The sequence below is a fragment of the Sorex fumeus genome, unplaced genomic scaffold (assembly GCF_029834395.1).
Source record: "Sorex fumeus unplaced genomic scaffold, SorFum_2.1 ptg000043l, whole genome shotgun sequence".
Classification (NCBI taxonomy): domain Eukaryota; kingdom Metazoa; phylum Chordata; class Mammalia; order Eulipotyphla; family Soricidae; genus Sorex; species Sorex fumeus.
In genome coordinates, this window is record NW_026606100.1 from 37,607,132 (window position 1) to 37,627,924 (window position 20,793).

Below are 20,793 nucleotides of genomic sequence, written 5' to 3' on the forward strand. Positions count from 1 at the left end.
GATTATAAAATCATATATCAGATAGATTTCATAAAGGTCCAGTTTAATGTCATCACCCTAGAACTGGAAACATTGTAGTGATTTTAGTTGGCATTTCGGACAAGTTCTTTTGTTTCAAAGTATGCAGTTTATCATTTAATTTTGGAAAGTTACAGCCTATAGCACAGTGGGTAGAGTGTTTGCCTTGCACGCGGCAGACACAGCCGATCCGAATTCAATTCCTCTGGCCCTCTTGAAGAGCCTGGCCAGCTACAGAGAGTATCTCGCCCCCACGGCAAAGTCTGGCAAGCTACCCGTGACATATTCGATATGCCAAACACAGTAAGAAGTCTCAAAATGTTACTGGGCCCGCTCGAGCAAATCGATGAACAATGGGAGGATAGTGACAGCTACAGCCTATATGTATTGAGATAAAACATAAATATTCTCAAAATTGATAAGAATGCTAGTCAGTGACATTGTTGTGCCCGAATTTCAGATCCCAGTTGTGGAGAAACCAAGTCCACACACGATAATGCAAAAAGGAGGGAACTTTATTGCTAGCTCGATCTAGGGTCCAAATCTCATCCAACACAATGGAGTCCTGACAAGGAACCTGACTCCAAGTCACAAGTAGTTTATATAGGCTTCAAAGTTGAGCAAGCTCTATGATAACAGTGATCAAGCAACAGCTGTCAGCGCTTAGTTAACATTTGATAAAAGTCAGTTTCTGATTGTTGCAAAATATGGACATAGTAGCAGCTAGTCAGTTTGTGGTTGTTCCAAAAAATGGACATAGTGACCTCTCATGTCCAGTCTTTGGGCAGGATACTCAACTGGGAGTTTACCAGAAATTGCAAGTTCAGATTCTGGGAAAAAGAAGTTTAGGACTAGTCAAAACTTAATGTTAGCTGCGGCCTGTCATGGCGTCAGTTTTGTCCTCAAGTTTTGACCTCACAATATAAAGGCCCCCGTTGATCGTCGATTTGCTCGAGCGGGCCCAGTAACGTCTCCATTGGAGACTTTGTTGTTACTGTGTCTGGCATATCGAATACTCTCGGTAGCTTGCCGGGCTCTCTGAGAGGGGCGGAGGAATCGAACTCGGGTCGGCCATGTTGGCTGCGTGCAAGGCAGACGCCCTACCCGCTGTGCTATCGCTCCAGCCCTCACAATATAAGTATTATAAAAATGACATTAATAAGTATTATACAAAAATTATGAAGAATCACTATGGCCTGCAGCAATGAATGGAGTCCTGGAATGAAGCAGTGTTGTAGTGGGTTCCAAACTATATGGGATCCAAATCTTTTCTCCATCTGCCTTTTCTTTAAAATCAGTCTCTGACACTCATTATTTATCTCCACTGGGTGCAAGTCAGTAATTTTTCTTTTTGGATCTTCCAGAGGACTGTTCCTACCAGTTTGGAATACCAATGGGTTTCTGAAACAATTTTGCCAGATATTTGCATGAAAATTGCAAGTCCAGCTGTCCTGAGAAAATGGCACTAAAGTGAAATTCCTATTGCAAATAAATAAATAAGTAATAGGCACATACATACATGGATAATCACATGAATACATGCAATAGGAAATAGAGATTTTGAATAACCGTTTAGTGAAATCATACAATTTCTCCAGTTCTGTTTTGTGGTCATTGATTTACAAATAACAGTGCTTCCAAATATCTCTGTCCTGTCAACCTCCAATTATAGATTTGAAAATTATTTTTCTGCTATTTTTTTGTTATTTTATTGACATACATTTCTGATTATTTTTAGAATCATACAATCTATATTCTTAATAAACTTATATAAAAATCCTTAGGTTTTTCTTTAACTCACAATATTGTATTTCCTGTGGATGCATTACACTTCGCAAACTGACCTGAATAAAATGAATAAGTATGTGTTTTTAAGAGACCTGAATAAAATAAATAAGTACATATTTTAAAGAGACACTGTTACCCAGAAGATAAACTGAAAAATAGAGCAGTATGTGAAACAGTTCTGATCATATATCATAGGTTTATATGTTTATTGTTTTTGCCTTAATCAAATAAAATTAATACAAAATGTGCTTTATTTTTCAGAGTCAAGTCTGTTGCATAAGAAAATTGGAAAATAATGTCTTTCTATGTTTAGAAATAGATAAAATTTTTCTTCAGAAGGACACTCATAACTAGAATTGCCTGTGGTTAGGTGGAGATTAAAGTTAATTGAGACCAGAAACTTTCTGGGCTGATAGAAATGCTTTTTTGGTGTGGGTTAAGTTAAAATGAATACATTTGAAAAGTTGTCAAGCTTTATCAAATTATATATTTAACTTCTTTATGTTTTATCCTATAACTAAAAATAAAAATAAAACAGAACCTAGATTCAGTCTCTTATTGTATCTCAATAACACCCCCTCCACACACATACACACATATCACAATTTACTTACCCAACACATATCACAGTTTCTTTAACCAATCATCTGTCCTTGGACATTTTGTTGTACTCATATCTTCATGTCATGGATATTTACTAAGAATTTCTGTGAACATAGTCATGCATATGCCTTCTTGAATGCAGATTTTTGTGATTGATAAGTAGATGTGGAAAAGTAGAACTTTTTTAAAGCCTTTGCATAATCATAATAAAATGTTTCTTTATCCTATGTATCAAAATTCTAATACAATCTTATTAAATACAATCAAACAGAAACACTACAAAATAGCTGATAAGAAATTTTAAGAAAGCACTGTACATTTACCAAGACGTGTATTCCCTGAAGATATTAGCTCATTACTCAAGTTAAGTCTATATAATACCCCATAACTCTTAATCAAATGAATGAATTTCAGAAAAATATTTCTATTTGTTGATGATGATAATCATATTGTTTAATTGACATATTTTGAAAAGATTTCTAAGCAACAGAAATTTCTCTGCTAAGCACTGAACACACTAGACATGTATACCTTTACAAAACTCAGGCAGCAATTTTGACACTTGTATGCCAATATGAGATATTTTTCTGTTCTTTTTCTTTTATTTGGGGAGCAGAGGAGAAACAGATTACATAGAAGGTAAAAGTCATAATCAAACTAAATATGAAAGAAGAAAATGTCTCAGATCTCTCATGATGGAGGCATGGAAGTTCTGAAAAAATGTGGGTGTACTGAAGAGAATATTCAAAAACAATCTTATTTCACAACCAGATAATTGACACTGGTAAGCCCATTTTAGTCTACTGTAGTCATCAGTAAATGAAAACCCATATTAAATTGTATATATCTATATGAACACATTTATTTCTATTCATGAAACCAATAGTCTCAAACATAAACTGAATCAGTCTGATTTAACCACATCCAGATATGCATATCAAATTGTTGTTTCTATAAACTCATGATCAATTTTAGGAGACTATTTGCTGTAAAACATAAGTTCTTGAAAACCTCAATTCTCTTTTGTGTTTGGTCTAACGCAACTAAATAAATCTTTATTTACTTAGTTACTATTTGGATTTTGGAGTCTGCAGTGCTCAAGTCTTACTCCTGGCTCTGAACTCAGGGATCACTTCTGGCAGTGCTTCGGGGACCATATTGATGTTGCAGGCAGGTATAGGGAAGTGCCCCATGACAATGAAACTTCTAGGGAAGCTAACCACCAGAATTTAAAATGGATTCCTGGGAATTAAAAGTCCTAAGGTCAAACAACACCTGAGATAAGACATTCAACAGCGGATCCTGAGGAGATAGGATGACTCTGAGAAGATTGGACCCCTCTCCATGAAGGGAATTCCGGAAATTTCTCAAATAACCATGGAGCCCTCCCTTAACCTGATTAACCATAGCAATTCAGCCCAGAGAAGACTCCAAGACAGCCCAAGAAGATACTTACAATAAAAAAAGAAGAAACCCATAACAAAAGCCCAAAAGCCCACTCAAGACTCTTTCCCCCCATTGGAGAAGCCCATGATCTCCCTTAAGCATCTCTCTCTCTCTCTCTCTCTCTCTCTCTCTCTCTATATATATATATATATATATATATATATATATTTCTCCTCTCTTCCCCTCCCCTCCCTTCCCTTCAAAAACTTCAAAAAAAATCGGCTTTCTTCACCAAGTGTCTACTCCTGAAATTCTTTTCTGGAAGGCATGACAAAAACTTGGAGACCCTGGGTAAGACCTAGAACTGTCTTCTTTTCTGCAAAGAGCAAATCCTCTTTCCAACCTGAGCCTGTGGCTCCCCATGGAATTGGGTGATGGGAATCAACTCCTATAAGACCAAGAGGACGTCAGGTGTGGCTTGTTGGTCACCTGGTGGGGCTGGTGGGGCTGAGGCCCATGCCAAGTAGGGGGTCATCAAAGACGTTATCACTCCTAGTCTATCCATGGGGTCCAGGGTGGCAGAGGCAGAAGAGGAGAAAGTGACTGTCTCTCCTCCATGCCTCACACAAGTCACTATTGGGGCCCACGAACATCAGTATGGGATGCCAGTTATCTAACCTGAGTCAGTTGCACCAAGACAAGTGCCCTAACCATTGTACTATCAATTCGGGAACAAATAATTCATTTTATGCAGGACTTCATTATTTATTATTAATTAAAAATGATATTTTTAGCTTTAATCATATACTCTCAAAAGATCTTTAAATGAAAAGTCTCATATTAACTGATAATGAAAGTTAATGAAGTATTTTGCCCCTCAAATTTAGTATTCTTATTGTCTGAGGTAACTGGTAACTGATATAATATAGTCATGAATAAAATCATATTACTCATTTGCATCATTTGGGTTGTAAGAGTTTAAAAATACCTTTTAATTGTGTTATTCCAGGCCACTGTATCTCCATTAGTGTGGTTACTCCGCTGCAGTCCCTCATCCAGGATGTCAGTTTCATGTTAGATTTGTCCTTATCTCTTATTACAATTTTAGGATTTAATAATATCCTAATAATTTACCATATATTTAAATTTTAGAGGACTTTAATTATTGTGCTTTTCTAAAGGAATACTGAAAGATGTGTCAGTAAGTCACATCTCATTAGATACTGTGATAAATATTGTCTAAATCCTCACATGTATACATGACCAGGAAAGTATCCATTGTGAAAAACAAAGAAGACAGAACATTGATTGTTTTTTGTACTGAACTGAGAAAAAAATGCATTCAAGAAGCAAAGATGAGGTAATTTCTTGTGAGAGTATTTGTCATCTTTCAGAGCCTTCTAGGAAAAGTTAACCTCTCCCATCATTTAAACATCTATTTTGCTTTCTTAACCTTGAACACGTATCTAACAAAGTAACTGAAAACAAGTTTTTTGCAAACAAGACTTTGACATACAAAATGAATTTTTGTTTGCCCTTCCTAGGTCTTACATTTTATTATTATTAAAAATGTCAGTAATATTTTTCCTGCTGGGAACACTGAATTCCCTTCAATTTTTAAATCTTATTCAAAACGCTGTATTGAATATTTTACAAGCTGCAGTAGATCGTGTTGTGGCTTTTTAAAATTACAAACTGTGAAGCCTATGTTGGCATTTTGTTAAATGGTTTTTGCACATGCAGACTTGTCAAGCATTTATAAAAAGAAAAGAAAAATATTTTCTTGAATGATTATAATCTTACTTGTGACATTGGAATAAAAAATAAATAAATTACATGGTCCCCTGAGCACAGAATCAGGAATAAGCCCTGAGCACCTCCGGGTATGTCCAACCAACCAACAAACTTAAAACAAAATAAAACAAAACAGAACAAAACAAAGGAGAACAAATAGATATAATTATGGCAACAGGCTGCATTCCCCCAAAGTTCCTCCACATAACTGGCTACAAGCGCTCCTTTTATTGTGAATCACATTGTGCATCATATCTTCAAATACTATTGATTTTCTCTCTCCTATTGCCCTCCTCTTGTATCCTATGCCCACATCCATTTGTTCTGTTGTTTAGGCTACACACAGTGGTACTCAGGGATTATTTTTGCACTGTGGTCAGAGATCACTTCTAATGGTGCTCAGGGGACCATATGTAGTGCTGGATCTCAAACCAAGCTTGACTGCTTATAAGACAAGTGTCCTGACTGCTGTGTTACATCTCTAGACCCTCAAGAGATAAATTCTTGCATAATGGTACATGCTATCACAGAAATCCCTCAAGCCCATTTTTAGTTCATTCTTCATGTAGCATATATATGCAATTTCCCATTAATTTTTCGCTTCTTAAACATTTCTATGTTTTTTCTTTGGTGTCCAGACCCTGCAGAGACTAGGGCCAACTCCTGATGCTATACTCAGTTTGCTCCTGTCAGTGCTTTGGGAAAACATGTGGTGTCAGGAATGGAACAGAACATGCACTTCAGCCTTTTACTCATCTCTCAGGGGTGCTTGGGACTCATTCCTGTCTCTAAGCTCAGGGATAAGTTTTGGTGGGGTTCAGGAGACCTGAGTGGTGCTGGGAGTCAAACTCTGGTTGGCTGCATTCAAGTCAAGTGCCTTACCTGCTGTGTTTTCTGTCTGGCCCCGAAACTGGAGATAAACTTTTAAATAAAATACACGTGTGTTTTTTATTTTTTTGTATAATTGCACTGTTATCATGGAGGATAAATGGGAAAAAGAGCTAGGCTGGTTAGAGGGAGAGAGAAAATATTATTTTACGAATCCAGACAGGAAGTGAAAAGGGCTGGGAACCCCTACAAGACACAGATAGACTGGTACAAAATATATTTAAGTTCAATAGAGATAGATACAGAGATAAGTCATGGAGAGATATATGGTCAGACGGATAAATACCCATTGCTACATAAATGGAGCATCCAAAAATAAGTTAGCTGACTGAGATGAAAGTTGGATGCAAAGACATTGATGAGATTTAGTGAAATGTGAATTAAAAGGAGAAGTCTGAACACTTGAGTCCCATTATCTGGCAGAAAATTCATACTCGGCTCTAGGTGCTAGTATGAAATCAGTTCTTTCATTCTCAGTAGCAACTGCATGTGTTAAAATTCAAGAATAAGGAAAGGAACATGTCTTGTTAAGTGAGGTGAGGAAATGTCACAACAGAGAAAATTAAGGGATGCAAGGATGAGAAGGCTGTGAAGGGAGAAGAGAGAGCTCCAAAAACCACTTGAAGGAATTGCACTTACGTGCCCTTGTCTGAGATCAATTGCACCAGAAAAGCTTCTCACAATTCTTGGCATGTGTACCGTCTTCCTGCGGCAGAATGAGTTATTGATCTCTTATAATTGGAAGCTGCTTTTCTAAAGATTCTGCCTTTCAAATCATAAGAGTTTTGCAATGTGATCAAATGAGTCTGTAGTAACTTTTAAATGCCATGTGGGTCTGATTTTGACAATACAGGACCCTTTCAGGGTCATTCTCTTATCTCAATAGTAACTTGCCACACTGTCCCAGGAAAGAGCTGCTATTGTAGAAACTTCTGGATGGAACTGCACAATTGCACAAAAGGAAGCTATGACAATCAGTGGAAATCACCAACAGGGACATAATGTGTGCCGCAATCTGATGCAGTCGCTTTAGTGACTATGAAAAACCAATATGGAATTTCAACAGCATTAGTAGATACCATGATTTAAATATCCCTACAACCTTAAATATTCTTTGGTCTAAATTGTTTGGAGAAAGTCCTGAAAAGAAAAATCAGAATAGAAAGAACCCTGCAGAGGCACATATTCTGCTTGAGCCCATGTGCTGCTTGCACCCACGTGGCTGAGCACATGTGGTACCCAAGCTCATGTGTTGCCCGCATCTCTCCTCTTGAAATGTGTACTTTCATGCTTTTGTGTGTAATGCTAAGATGTGTGTAGGGGCTCTCTCCGCCCTTGGAGAAGCCCATGTTCTCTCTTGAGTACGTTACTCTTGCACTCTCTCCCCCTCCACACTTTAAAAATCGTCCAAATAAAATCTATTTTTTTAAAAAAGAACTCTGCAGAGAAACAAATGCATACTTAATTTTAAAAAGCAACCTGCTGTTCTTGTGGTTAAAGTGAATATTAGAAGCAGGTCACAATAAATTAAAATGATTGAAAAGAGCGTAAAAGTTAGCTGGAATCTTTAACACCTACCCACAGTTCTAGGCTTTCAGTCACCTTATGACATTTGCAAGCAACATTATAAAGTAGTAAAAGTAGTAAGAAACTCATAATAAGGAATAAAAACCATAGAAATTAGATGTATTCATATTTGTCTGTTAGCTGGTACTTATATATGAGGCATGTGGAAAGTAAAGGTGCTATTGCTAGGAAATTCTATGATGAACTCCTCGCCCCTGCAGCTCCAAATAAAGATAATGGAATAAGTGCACTATTTTTTGCCTTGTTCATTTTTTAACACTCAAATTTAATTTATAAAGGACATTCATTAAAGGTGATACCCTGTTACGGACAGGTTGCAAACCCAATTTTCAGTCCCCTTTGTGACCGATGCAAAAAAGAAAAACTTGAGTAGTATAAAATTCACTGCAGTCTCATGGGGCTGAGGTGATGAGTTTAATTGACATTCATGCAAAAATGGCTGTGTTTTGGACTACAGAATAATATATTTGTAATACCTCAAAGGCATTTTGGTGCAAACACGGTCAATTTGGAGGTATAAATGAAGACACGTAGGAAAGCACAGTAATGACGTGGCTGGTTAGTGTGAAATTAGAAGATACAATGTTCTGAGTTTAAAGAAGTTCTTTGGTTCAAATAGCCACTGGAGTGTCAATATTATCTATAACTAATAATGTAAACAAGCTGGAGGAAACCTTCACTAGATTTAGTGGCTGTTCACAAAACCAAGAGCATAATTTCCTGGCACACAGGTAGTGGCACAGACATCACAAGGGAATCGTCTCAAATCTTAAAAAAAAAAAAAAGAGTAAATGTGTAGTCATAGTTCTGTCCAGGCCAATGATACCTTTATAAGAAGAATATCTGCTTTGATTGGCCATTCTCACTGACATTTGTGTAACTAAACCACACTCAAGTGCAGTTTAGTGGTGGTACAAGCTGATGACAATGAGTTAAAGACACTAGTGTTATAAGTACAAGGCTATGCTAGTTTTTATAGTAATGTGCTTCTATCCACTTGAGTGTACATCAGTAATGTACACAGGTTATTTTTTTTTATTTTTTTTTGAGTAAGCAAACAATTTATTAAACTTTTAAATTGAGGAATTTTATTTGAGATATGACATTGTTAAATTCTAGTGAGATCAAAGGTGAATATAGAAACCAATAAACAAACTATGATGATTTCATAATATGTAATATGCTCAGAGGTCAATATTGATAATTACCAGCTAATATATTTTGCAAACACAATAGCACTCTTTATCAAAGTAAATATGCTCTCTTAAAATAAAGGTATCTTACTGCCATGAAGATTTAATATGTCCATGGACTTGACACCACTCTATTTTTTTATTTTTTTATTTTTTTTATTTTATTAGTGAAACACCATGAGGTACAGTTGTAGATTTACAAATTTTTGTGCTTGGATCTCGGTCATACCACGATCAAATACCCATCCCTCCACCAGTGTCCACTTTCCACCACCAGGACAACATCCCTCCCCCCCCCCATCCCCCCATCCCCCCCTGCCACTGTGGCAGGGCACTCCCCCTTGTTCTCTCTCTCCTTTTGGGTGTTGTGATCAGCAAAAGAGGCATTGAGTGGTGAACATGTTCAGTCCAGTCTGCTTTCAACCTGCATCTCCCCTCCTGGGAGGATCCTCCAAACACCCTCCACTTGGTGTTGCCCTTTCTATCTGAATTGTCCTTTCCCCTAGAATACCCGGCTGGCCTCTAAGTTATGGAGTAATTCTCCTGGTGCTGATCTCAGCTATTCTTGGGTATTAATCTCATATTTTGTTACTTTATATCCCCCAGATGAATGCAATCTTTCTATGTCTATCCCTCTCTTTCTGACTCATTTCACTTAGCATGATACTTTCCATGTTGTACCACTTGTATGTAAAGTTCATGACTTCATCTTTTCTAAGAGCTACATAGTACTCCATTGTGTAGATGTACCAAAGTTTCTTTAACCAGTCATCTGTTCTTGGGCACTCAGGTCTCTTCCAGTTTCTGGCTACTGTAAAGAGTGCTGCAATGAACAAACAAGTGCAGATGTCACTTCGGCTACACATTTTTGCCTCTCTGGGATAAATTCCCAGGAGTGGTATCGCTGGGTCAAATGGGAGCTCAATTTCTAATTTTTTGAGGAACGTCCATACTGTTTTCCAAAAGGGCTGAAACAGTGGACATTCCCACCAACAGTGAAGGAGTGTCCCTTTCTCACCACATCCGCGCCAGCAACGGTTGCTTTTGTTCTTTTGAATGTGGGCCAGTCTCTGAGGTGTGAGATGGTATCTCATTGTGGTTTTGATCTGCATCTCCCTGATGATTAATGATGTAGAGCATTTTCTCATGTGCTTTTTTGCCATTCGGATTTCTTCTTTGAGAAAGTTTCTGTTCATTTCCTTGCCCCATTTTTGGATGGGGTTGGATGTTTTCTTCTTGTGGAGCTCAACCAGTATTTTGTATATCCTTCATATCAACCCCTTGTCAGATGTGTATTCGGCGAATATTCTTTCCCATTCTGTAGACTGTCTTTGTATTTTGGTCACTGTTTCTTTGGAGGTACAGAAGCTTCTTAGTTTAAGATAGTCCCATTTATCTATCTCTGTTTTCACTTGCTCAGCCAGTGGCGTGTCATCTTTGAACATATCATTAGCCTCAATGTCATGGAGGGTTTTACCAACTTTGTCTTCAATGTATCTTATGGTTTCTGGTCTGATGTTGAGGTCTTTAATCCATTTTGATCTTACCTTTGTACATGGTGTTAGGCAGAGTTCTGAGCCCATTTTTTTGCATGTAGCTGTCCAGTGATGCCAGCACAGTTTGTTAAAGAGGCTTTCCTTACTCCACTTCACATTTCTTGCACCTTTATCAAAGATTAGATGATTATATGATTGAGGGGAGATGTCAGTGTATTCAACTCTGTTCCATTGGTCTGCTGTTCTGCCTTTGTTCCAGTACCATGCTGTTTTGATTATTACCGCTTTGTAGTAAAGTTTGAAGTTAGGGAGGTTGATTCCTCCCATTTTCTTTTTCCCAAGAATTGCTTTAGCTATTCGTGGGGGTTTATTGTTCCATATAAATTTCAGGAGTGTTTGCTCCATTTCTTTGAAGAATGTCATGGGTATCCTTATAGGAATTGCATTGAATTTGTACAGTGCTTTCGGTAGTATTGCCATTTTGACAATGTTAAGTCTCCCGACCCATGAGCAGGGGATGTCTTTCCATTTCCTCATGTCCTCTTTTATTTCCTGAAGTAGCGTTTTGTAGTTTTCTTTGTACAGGTCCTTTACTTCCTTAGTTAAGCTGATTCCTAGGTACTTGATTTTCTGGGGCACAATTGTGAACGGGATTGATTTTTTCATATAACTTTCCTCTCTCTCACTGTTTGCGTATAGGAAAGCCATGGACTTTTGGGTATTGATTTTATAGCCTGCAACTTTACTATACAAGTCTATTGTTTCTAGGAGTTTTTTGGTGGAGGTTATTGGGTTCTCTAAGTATAGTATCATATCATCTGCGAATAGTGAGAGCTTGATTTCTTCCTTTCCTACCTGAATGCCCTTAATATCTTTTTCTTGCCTAATTGCTCTTGCTAGTACTTCCAGTACTATATTGAACAGCAGTGGAGAGAGTGGGCATCCTTGTCTCGTCCCTGATCTTAGAGGGAAGGCTCTCAGTTTTTCCCCATTGAGGATGATGCTTGCTGTAGGCTTGTGGTAGATGGCTTTAATTATGTTGAGGAAGGTCCCCTTTATACCCATTTTGGCTAGGGTTTTCATCATAAAGGGGTGCTGGATCTTGTCAAATGCTTTCTCTGCATCTATTGATATAATCATATGCTTTTTATCTTTTCTTTTGTTGATATGATGGATTATGTTGATTGATTTCCGAATGTTAAACCATCCTTGCATCCCTGGGATGAATCCTACTTGGTCATGGTGTATGATCTTTTTGATGAGTAGTTGGATTCTATTTGCTAGTAGTTTGTTGAGGATCTTTGCATCTGTGTTCATCAGGGATATCGGCCTGTAGTTCTCTTTCTTTGTGTTATCTCTGTCTGCTTTTGGTATCAGTGTGATATTTGCTTCATAGAAACTGTTCGGAAGTGTATTTGATATTTCAATTTCATGGAAAAGCTTAAAGAGGATTGGGAGTAAGTCTTCTTTAAAGATTTGGAAGAATTCACTGGTGAATCCATCCGGGCCCGGGCTTTTGTGCTTGGGGAGACTTTTTATTACCATTTCAATTTCCTTGATGGTGATAGGTCTGTTCAGGTATTCCAGGTCTTCTTGGTTCAGCCTTGGGAGTCTGTAGGAGTCTAGGAATTTATCCATTTCCTCGAGGTTTTGATGTTCCGTGGCATAAAGCTTTTCAAAGTACTCCCTGAGGATCCTTTGAATTTCTGTAGTTTCTGTTGTAATGACCCCCTTTTCATTTCTGATTCGGCTTATTAGGGTTTTCTCTCTCCCTTTCTTTATGAGTTTTGCTAGGGGCTTATCGATTTTTTTAATTTTCTCAAAGAACCAGCTCTTGGTTTCATTGATCTTTCGGATTGTTTTCTGGGTTTCCATCTCGTTAATCTCTGCTCTGAGTTTTATTATTTCCTTCCTCCTGTAAGGGTTGTGCTCCTTTTGTTGTTCCTTCTCCAAGTTCTTAAGCTGTGAGGTTAGTTTATTTATGTGGGCTCGCTCCTCCTTTCTGAGGAATGCTTGTAGAGCTATAAACTTTCCTCTTAAGACCGCTTTTGCTGTGTCCCATAAGTTTTGGTAACTCGTGTCTTCATTTTCATTCGTTTCTAGGAATCTTTTGATTTCCTCTTTAATTTCCTGTCTAAGCCACTCATTGTTTAATAGCGCACTGTTTAATTTCCAGGTGTTTGATTTAGTTTTCTGTTTTTGTGTGTGATTTACTTCTAATTTCAGCGCATTGTGGTCTGAGAAGATTGTTGATATAATCTCTATCTTCTTAATTTTATGGAGGCATGTTTTGTGGCTCAGCATGTGGTCTATCTTGGAGAACGTTCCATGTACGCTTGAGAAGAATGTGTATTCAGCTTTTTGTGGATGAAGTGTCCTGTATATATCTACTAAGTCCCTTTCTTCCATTGTTTCCCTCAGATGAAGTATGTCCTTGCTAAGCTTGAGTCTGGTTGATCTATCAAGAGGTGACAAAGCGGTGTTTAAGTCTCCCACTAGTATTGTGTTGCTATCGATGTCTTTTTCCAAATCTATGAGTAATTGTTTTAAGTATTTTGCTGGTCTCTCATTAGGTGCATATACGTTTATTATTGTAAGTTCTTCCTGTTGTACAGATCCTTTGGTCAATAGGAAATGGCCTTCAGTGTCTCTTATGACCTTCTTCACTCTGAAGTAAATGTGGTCTGATATTAGGATAGCTACCCCAGCTTTTTTCTGGGAGCTGTTTGCCTGTAGGATTGTTTTCCAGCCTTTGACTCTGAGTCTGTATTTGCTTTGACTATTGAGATGTGTTTCTTGCAGGCAGCAGAATGTTGGGTTCAGTTTTCTGATCCATCCTGCCACTCTATGTCTTTTAATTGGTGAGTTTAGCCCATTGACATTGAGAGAGATTATTGTTATGGGATTTTGTCCCATTGTTCTGTTGAAATTTGGTGTATTTGAGGGGCCTGTCTTGCCTTAAAGTAGCCCATTTAGTTGTACTTGTAACCATGGTTTTGAGTCTATGAAGTTCCTGAGCTGTTGTTTGTCTGTGAAACTGTGTGTTGTTCCTTCTATTATGAATGAGAGTCTTGCTGGGTAAAGTATTTTTGGAGAAGCATTTATTTCATTGAGTTTTTTCACTATGTCCCACCACTGTTTTCGGGCCCTGAGGGTTTCATCAGAAAAATCAGCTGTGAATTTTAAGGATGCTCCTTTGTAAGAGATTTCTTTCTTCGATCTTGCTGCTTTCAGAATTTTGTCTCTGTCTAAGGTTTTGGTCATTTTGATCAGGATGTGTCTTGGGGTATTTTTATTCGGATTTCTTCTAGCCGGTACCCTTCGGGCCTCCTGAATGTGGTCACAAGTTTTCTTCAACTCTGGAAACGTTGTAGCAATGATTTCTTTGACAGTTTCTTCTTCATCAAGGTTTTCTTCCCGTCCCTCTGGGACTCCAATAATTCTTATGTTACCCCTCTTGGCTTCATCACGATCTTCTCTTGCCATCTGTTCTCGAACTGTGAGTCTCTTTTCCATTTTCTGCTGTTTTCTAATAAGACTCTGAACTTGATCTTCGAGCTCACTGATTCTGTTCTCAGCCGCTGTTACTCTGCTGCTGAGGCCTTCCACTGTGGTTTTCAATTCGGCTATCAGGTTTTTCAGGTCCGACATTTCCAATTGCATTTTCCTCATTTCTGCCTTCAACTCCTCTTGTCTTTTATTGGCATTGGTTTCCATTGTTTCTTTTAGTTCCCTAAGCATCCTGAGTAGCTCCATTCTGAATTCCTTGTCAGAGAGGTTGTCTAACGCTATAGTACTGTTGGTGTCTTCTGGGCTAGCCTCGTGAATAAGAAAGTTTGGTGGGCTTTTGCGTTGCTTTACCATTGTGACCATTGTGGTTTGGTCCTTCACACTCGCTGCTACTGTTCTGGTTGAGTGAGCAGAGACTGTCAGGAGCCGTTCAGCTTTGTTGCTGCTAGATGCGCCTCTTCTACCTTTCTGGGTCTAACCTTCTTCTGAATCAGGCGTTATTCTTTGTTTTATAACTGACATTGAGTGAAACTTTTGGAGGAGTTGCTATTTACTACTGAGCTTGTATAGCTATTTTCCAACAGAACTTTTGTTGGAAATGGAGTAGGCGAGTGGAATTTTGTTGAATTGTAGTAGAAGAGGTGAGAAATTTTGGTTGGTATTAGGTAACAAGTTGATGAAAAGGATGAAAGGATGAAGGTCCTAATTGTTTGGAGTGAGTGATATACCTGTGGCCGCGTAAGCGGCCGCCAACCCGGAAGCAGGCCACGCCCACTTTTAGGAGGCCACGCCCCTTTCTTTGAGGCCACGCCCCTGGCCAGTCCCAGGCCACTCCCTCCCAGGATCCTGAGCTCGCTCGGCGGGCGGCGCGTGTGCGCTCAGGGGCGGGGCTCCGCTGGGCTCATCCAACCCACCTGGATTGGGGGCCGGTCGGAGCTGGTCGCGCGCTGGGGCTGGGGGCTGGGGTCCGCGCTGTCCTCCAGCCGCGGGGCTCGCTCGGCGGGCCTTTTTAAAATTTAAATGAGCTACTGTCCACACTAGATATGGAGACAATGCCCTATTTTAACTTTATGATATTTTTGTGATCTACACTTACCAGTAAATTAAATTTCTTCTTTCTCATGCACTAACTAGAGCATCAGTAACAATATTTCACATCCCCCAGTTATGGATAAACTATGAAATCTTTCTGAAAAAGGAAAAATCTTAAACAATATTCAAATTGTTCAGTTGTGGAATATTATCAAGTACAAAGCAGTATACCACAATATCTATATTATTACTAAGTAAATTCTGTTATTATTTTTAGCATTCTAGAACATTTCAATGTCTGAGCACAGTCCTGGTAATATCCTGCTATCCAGTCATGCATTGTATCAGTTCTTTTATATAGTCTCCCATTATGTTAGTTTATAAAAAAAATTGTTTTTATTTTATGTGGAGGAGCAATTGAAATTACTTCAGTTTAATCACAAGCAGGAACAAAGTGCAAAGTGTCGTAGACATTTTGATACTGAGACTTTCATTCTTGAGGATCCACTAGACTGTCCTGTCACAAGGTTTTTACCACATGTATCCTTGGTCCAACTTTTGTGAATCATGTTTCTCACCTGCCTTCATTTACATTAGGGTAACATTGTGTACAGATAGTTTTCAACCTCCTTTGAATTAAGTGTTATTCTACTTGCTCCCTCAATATTAAAAACATGAAAGAGCAAGAGACGTTCCATCAGTTCCTATATCTGCTCTAACAAATAGTAAAAAAAAATCAATATAAAATCCCACTGGCACAGACTAGTAATATATTACAGATGTGTGCAAAACTAGAGACTTGTTTCAAATCTTTGATATACCACCAAACAAATTTATCTATCATTTGCAGATAAATATATAGAGAAACAATCCTGGGAGACAGACATCCCAGCTTAATCCTATGTTTATTTCAGTTTCTGATAGGTAAAAAAAAAAATAAACATTTTTTAGAATTTTGTAATATTGGCTGTTTTAAGTAAAATCCCATATACACAGAAAACAAATTTGAAAACAGAAAATTGTCCTTGTGTATACCCTTTTCTACTCCTTTATCCTTAGAGAATAGAGTTCAGGCACTCTAGAATCTAAAGTTATAACTCAACTTCTATGCAATCCCCTTATAAATGTTTTAACAGTTACACTTCTGCCTGATATACTAAGACGGATAGCGCTGTCTCTTGATAGAGAGCAGTATTCCTAGTCACCGGGATATTTGTTCTTTCTAATTTTTTTAAAATTACTAAAATTTATTATCACTGCTAATATTCTTAGATGTGCTCATTTTCACACATCTCTTCTACGACCGCATTTTCAAGGTAACAACATTTACCGAGAGGAGCCATTTGATTGGTACAGAGTAGGGCGTTACAATTGCTATATATACCCAGGTCAAGTCCCTCCAGCTTTGCAGGTTGTTCTTTTGGCCTTACTAGCCATTCCCCCAAGAGCTGAGAAAATACATTGGAGAGGATTGGAAATTTAAAATATTAAGAAAGAAATATTTTCTGCCAGCAATATGGGGGACATCTTTTGGACTCTTATATCTCTCTTCACTATTTTATTGTTTACAAACTCTTAAAGGGAGAAATCTATCCAAAACATGAACATAAATATCCATCCAGAACATAAATGCTTTTTATAAAATCCAACTCTATAAGCATAAAGTAGACATGAGTAAAATCTACTAGAACAAAACATCAAGTAAAATGAAAAGAAATCATTCTCCAGACAAATTCGTGGACCAGTATATCTATGAAGACTGATAGAAGTGTACACTTTAGAGAGAAGAAACACAATAACTGGATATGTTCTTGTATCTAAGACTCCAATAGACACAAAACCTTTATTAAAAGTAAATCACAAGGCATATATCAAACACATCTATTTTGAGATAAATTAGATAAAAAGAAAGACTAAAAAAGAATAATGATAAGTTAATGATAATTTAATATGAAACAAAGGTGGGGTATGTGTGTGTATGTGTGTTTGTGTGTGTGTGTGTGTGTGTGTGTGTGTAGAGGTAGAACTAGAGCCGTAGATAGAGCAAGGGAGAAGGTTAAAAGACTGAAACAAATTATGGCATTACCATTTACTACTGTCCTTTCTGGCTCTGAAAAGACCTGGCTCTGCAGTTCACTTCCTGAGAGTACGTCATGAATGCTCCTAAGATCATAATCATGTTATTATCACATTAATCTCGAAAGGCTTTCTTTACTCATTCATGATGACCTTAAGTCAAATAATTCATCGTATGCCCAAAGAGATATTCACAACTTTTATGACAAACTGGGTTGTGGGGATCTCCAGAATAGATGCTACATTGTGCTGTGTGTGGTCCCTTTATGGGCAGTTTTTGGCAACAATATTGAGATGATCCTTAAGTAAGGCCTTTAGACACTAATACCTCAGTAATATAGCTCCTTCTTATTTCCAGAGCTATTCTCTTCTCACAGGTGCATCAACCTACAGTTCAGAAGTCACAGGTCTCTTAAAGTCTCTTTTAGGGTGAGAAAAAAATCTCAAAAGATCTCCTGTATGTTTTGCATGAAGGAGACTGATTTTCTCCCTCACTCTACACTGTCCCCTGAGCACCGTCAAGTGTGACCGCAGCAAAAGTGATGACATTTGCATCAGTAAAATAACTCAGTGAATTCAGTTCACTCAGCCTGTAAAAGGGCAATGTTCAATCCCTGGCACCCCATTATCCCCCAAATACTTTTTTTCTGGAAAGTATCTCTGAGCACTGATTTGGGAGTAGCCCCTAAACACAATCAACTGTGGTATACAAACAAAACAAACAAGAAGACTCAAAAGAATATTTTTAATTGATTTATTTATTTCATAGTAAGAAATGTTTGATTTGGCATGTTTAAGATATGGAGACTTTAGAGAAAATAAAATAGAATAAAGCAACTAAAGTTACATCTCAATAATAGGCAGTTATATTTTAGAGGTTTATCATTATTCTAAACATGTTAATAACCCAACATTTACTACACTATTTTCTTGTGTGAATATGCGTGTTTTAAAAATGTACAAATAAATGAGAAATTTTATATAAGGATATGATAATGAAGATGAAAACAGCATGATACTAAGATAAAAAGACCAAGCCTGGATTTCTGCATCTCAATAGTTGTCCAGCTCCCAAGAAGGGTCTTTGTGTCATAGGGCTTCCTGCCTTGGGGCTGGTTTAGGAATCAGATCATGTTTTCCCCAACAGATAATCCACCCTCTGCACCCCATACCCCACCCCTCAACTTCTTATTTTCAATAAGATCCCTCGTTAAGGGATGGACTCCAGTGGAAGGAGTGCTATTTTGCTGACCACACAATGATAGTGCAAAGCTGCTCATAATTCAGAGATGATCTTAGAATGTATTTTTAAAAAAATGGACATTTGCAGACAAAAGGTGATAATACATACGCTTGATTTTATTCCTGCACCTGACCAATTTCCACAATCTAGGTGAGAGTTGTCTTTATTTTTTCTCTGAAAATACATTATGATGAAATATTCTAATAAAGATGTTTAGCATATGCTTGCTTTATGTCTTGGTATCTTAAAAACAGACATCAATCTTTTAGTAGAAATGTTCTGTTGTCTCATTTTCCAAGCCCTTGATGGCAGTTTTCTTTAATCTTCCCTATAAACTCCCTGTACTGAAGTTCCTATCTAGTATGCTTTTGAATAACCAACCTAAGATATCTCTAATATACAATCTCACATTACCATATTCTTCACTGTAATTTGTTAATACACATGATTAAATTCTCCTCCATAAATTTCCTTAAACAAGTTAAAAGATATGGAGTTCCACATTTCCCAGTTCCAAACTTGACAGGCCTGATACCTCAGCCCTACATTTACTTAGAAGGAATTGTTAAAATGAGGAACATTTGATTTTGGACATCTTTATTTATAGAAGATTTACTTTCTTAATTAGATTTCATTCTAGCTAATGTAAAATCAATTCTTACTCTGGGACACTGACATGTAACTGAAATGATTGAAGTTTAACCAAAAAAAAAAAAGTTAGTTGGTTAAGGGAACGAGCTTGGATTCTATTATGGCTGGAGGAGAGGAAGTCCAATAATTGCATCTTCAGAATCCACCATATGTCAACTACTGCACTTCAGATTGGTCAAGACACAGAATCATTGGTCTTGATACTGGGATTTGTACCTCTGGAGGACAGAGTTCTGCATTTATTTTTAGTGGTACTGGTCATTATTGTATTTTATATTTAATTTTATATTTTATTTTATACGACTGATTTCAAGCACAAATTTTAAAATATATTTTGAATTTTATTAGCAACAGCAATAACAACAAAGCATTGCCTTTCTCTCTCTCTCTCTCTCTCTCTCTCTCTCTCTCTCTCTCTCTCTCTCTCTCTCTCCCACTTTGACTCTTCAGGGATAGCTACTCATCGTTTTTACATAATTAGTTAAAATAGAATTTTTTATCATCTCTACTTCCAATCTTTAATCACTTCATCACTTGACATCATGTTACTCATCGATTTGCTCAAATGGGCACCAGTAATGTCTCCATCCGTCCCTGTTGCTTGCTAGTGTAGCCCAATGGTGTCTGCTCATTCTAGGAACATGAAGACCCTCAAACCAATCGTTCAGGGTCTTGACAAAGAAGTCTGACCATCTCATAGGTGGGTCTTTTTACGTCCTGTGGAATCCAGTCAGTAATGGCTCCAGTTCAGCGGTCGTCTCCAAATCTCATTACGTGTCCAAGCCATCTGATTTTCGACGCCTTGGCAAATGAAACAGCATCCCTGATTCTTGACTGTCGACTGAGGTCAGAACTCCGGATTCTTTCTCTCATTTGAGTGAAACATGATACTTCAAGCATAGCTCTTTCGATTCCTCTTTGGGAGGCCCAAATAGCATTCACATCTTGTTTTTATAGGACCCAGGTCTCTGAGGCGTATGTTAATGCAGGAAGAACAGTGGAATCGAAGAGATGTGCTTGGAGCCAGAGGTTCTTCATCCTCTTAGCTAATTCTTCGATGCTCTTGAAGGCGTTCCAAGCCGCTCTCTTCCTCCTGTGCAACTCAGGTGCCAGGTCATTAGTCATGTTGACTTCTCAACCTAGTTACACATAACTGTTGCTTTCGGAGATGGTCATTCCATTGAGAGTGAATGGGACGTCAGGAACGAGAATGTTTCTCATGAATTGTCTTCATGAGATTCAGCTGTAATCCTACCTTTCCATACTCACGGTCGAAGTTGGCCAGCATTTGTGCTGCTTGGCTAAAGTTTGGTGTTATTAGAACGATGTCATCAGCAAAGCAGAGGTGGTGTATTTGCCGACCGTCTATCTTCACTCCCATTCCTTCCCATTCCAGTTGTCACATGATGTTTTCGAGGGTGGCACTGAAGAGTTTTGGTGAAATGGTATCACCCTGCCGAGCCCCTCTCTTGACATGGATGATCACTCCTTTGTAGAATGGTGAGATCCTGGTAGTGAATCCGTAATA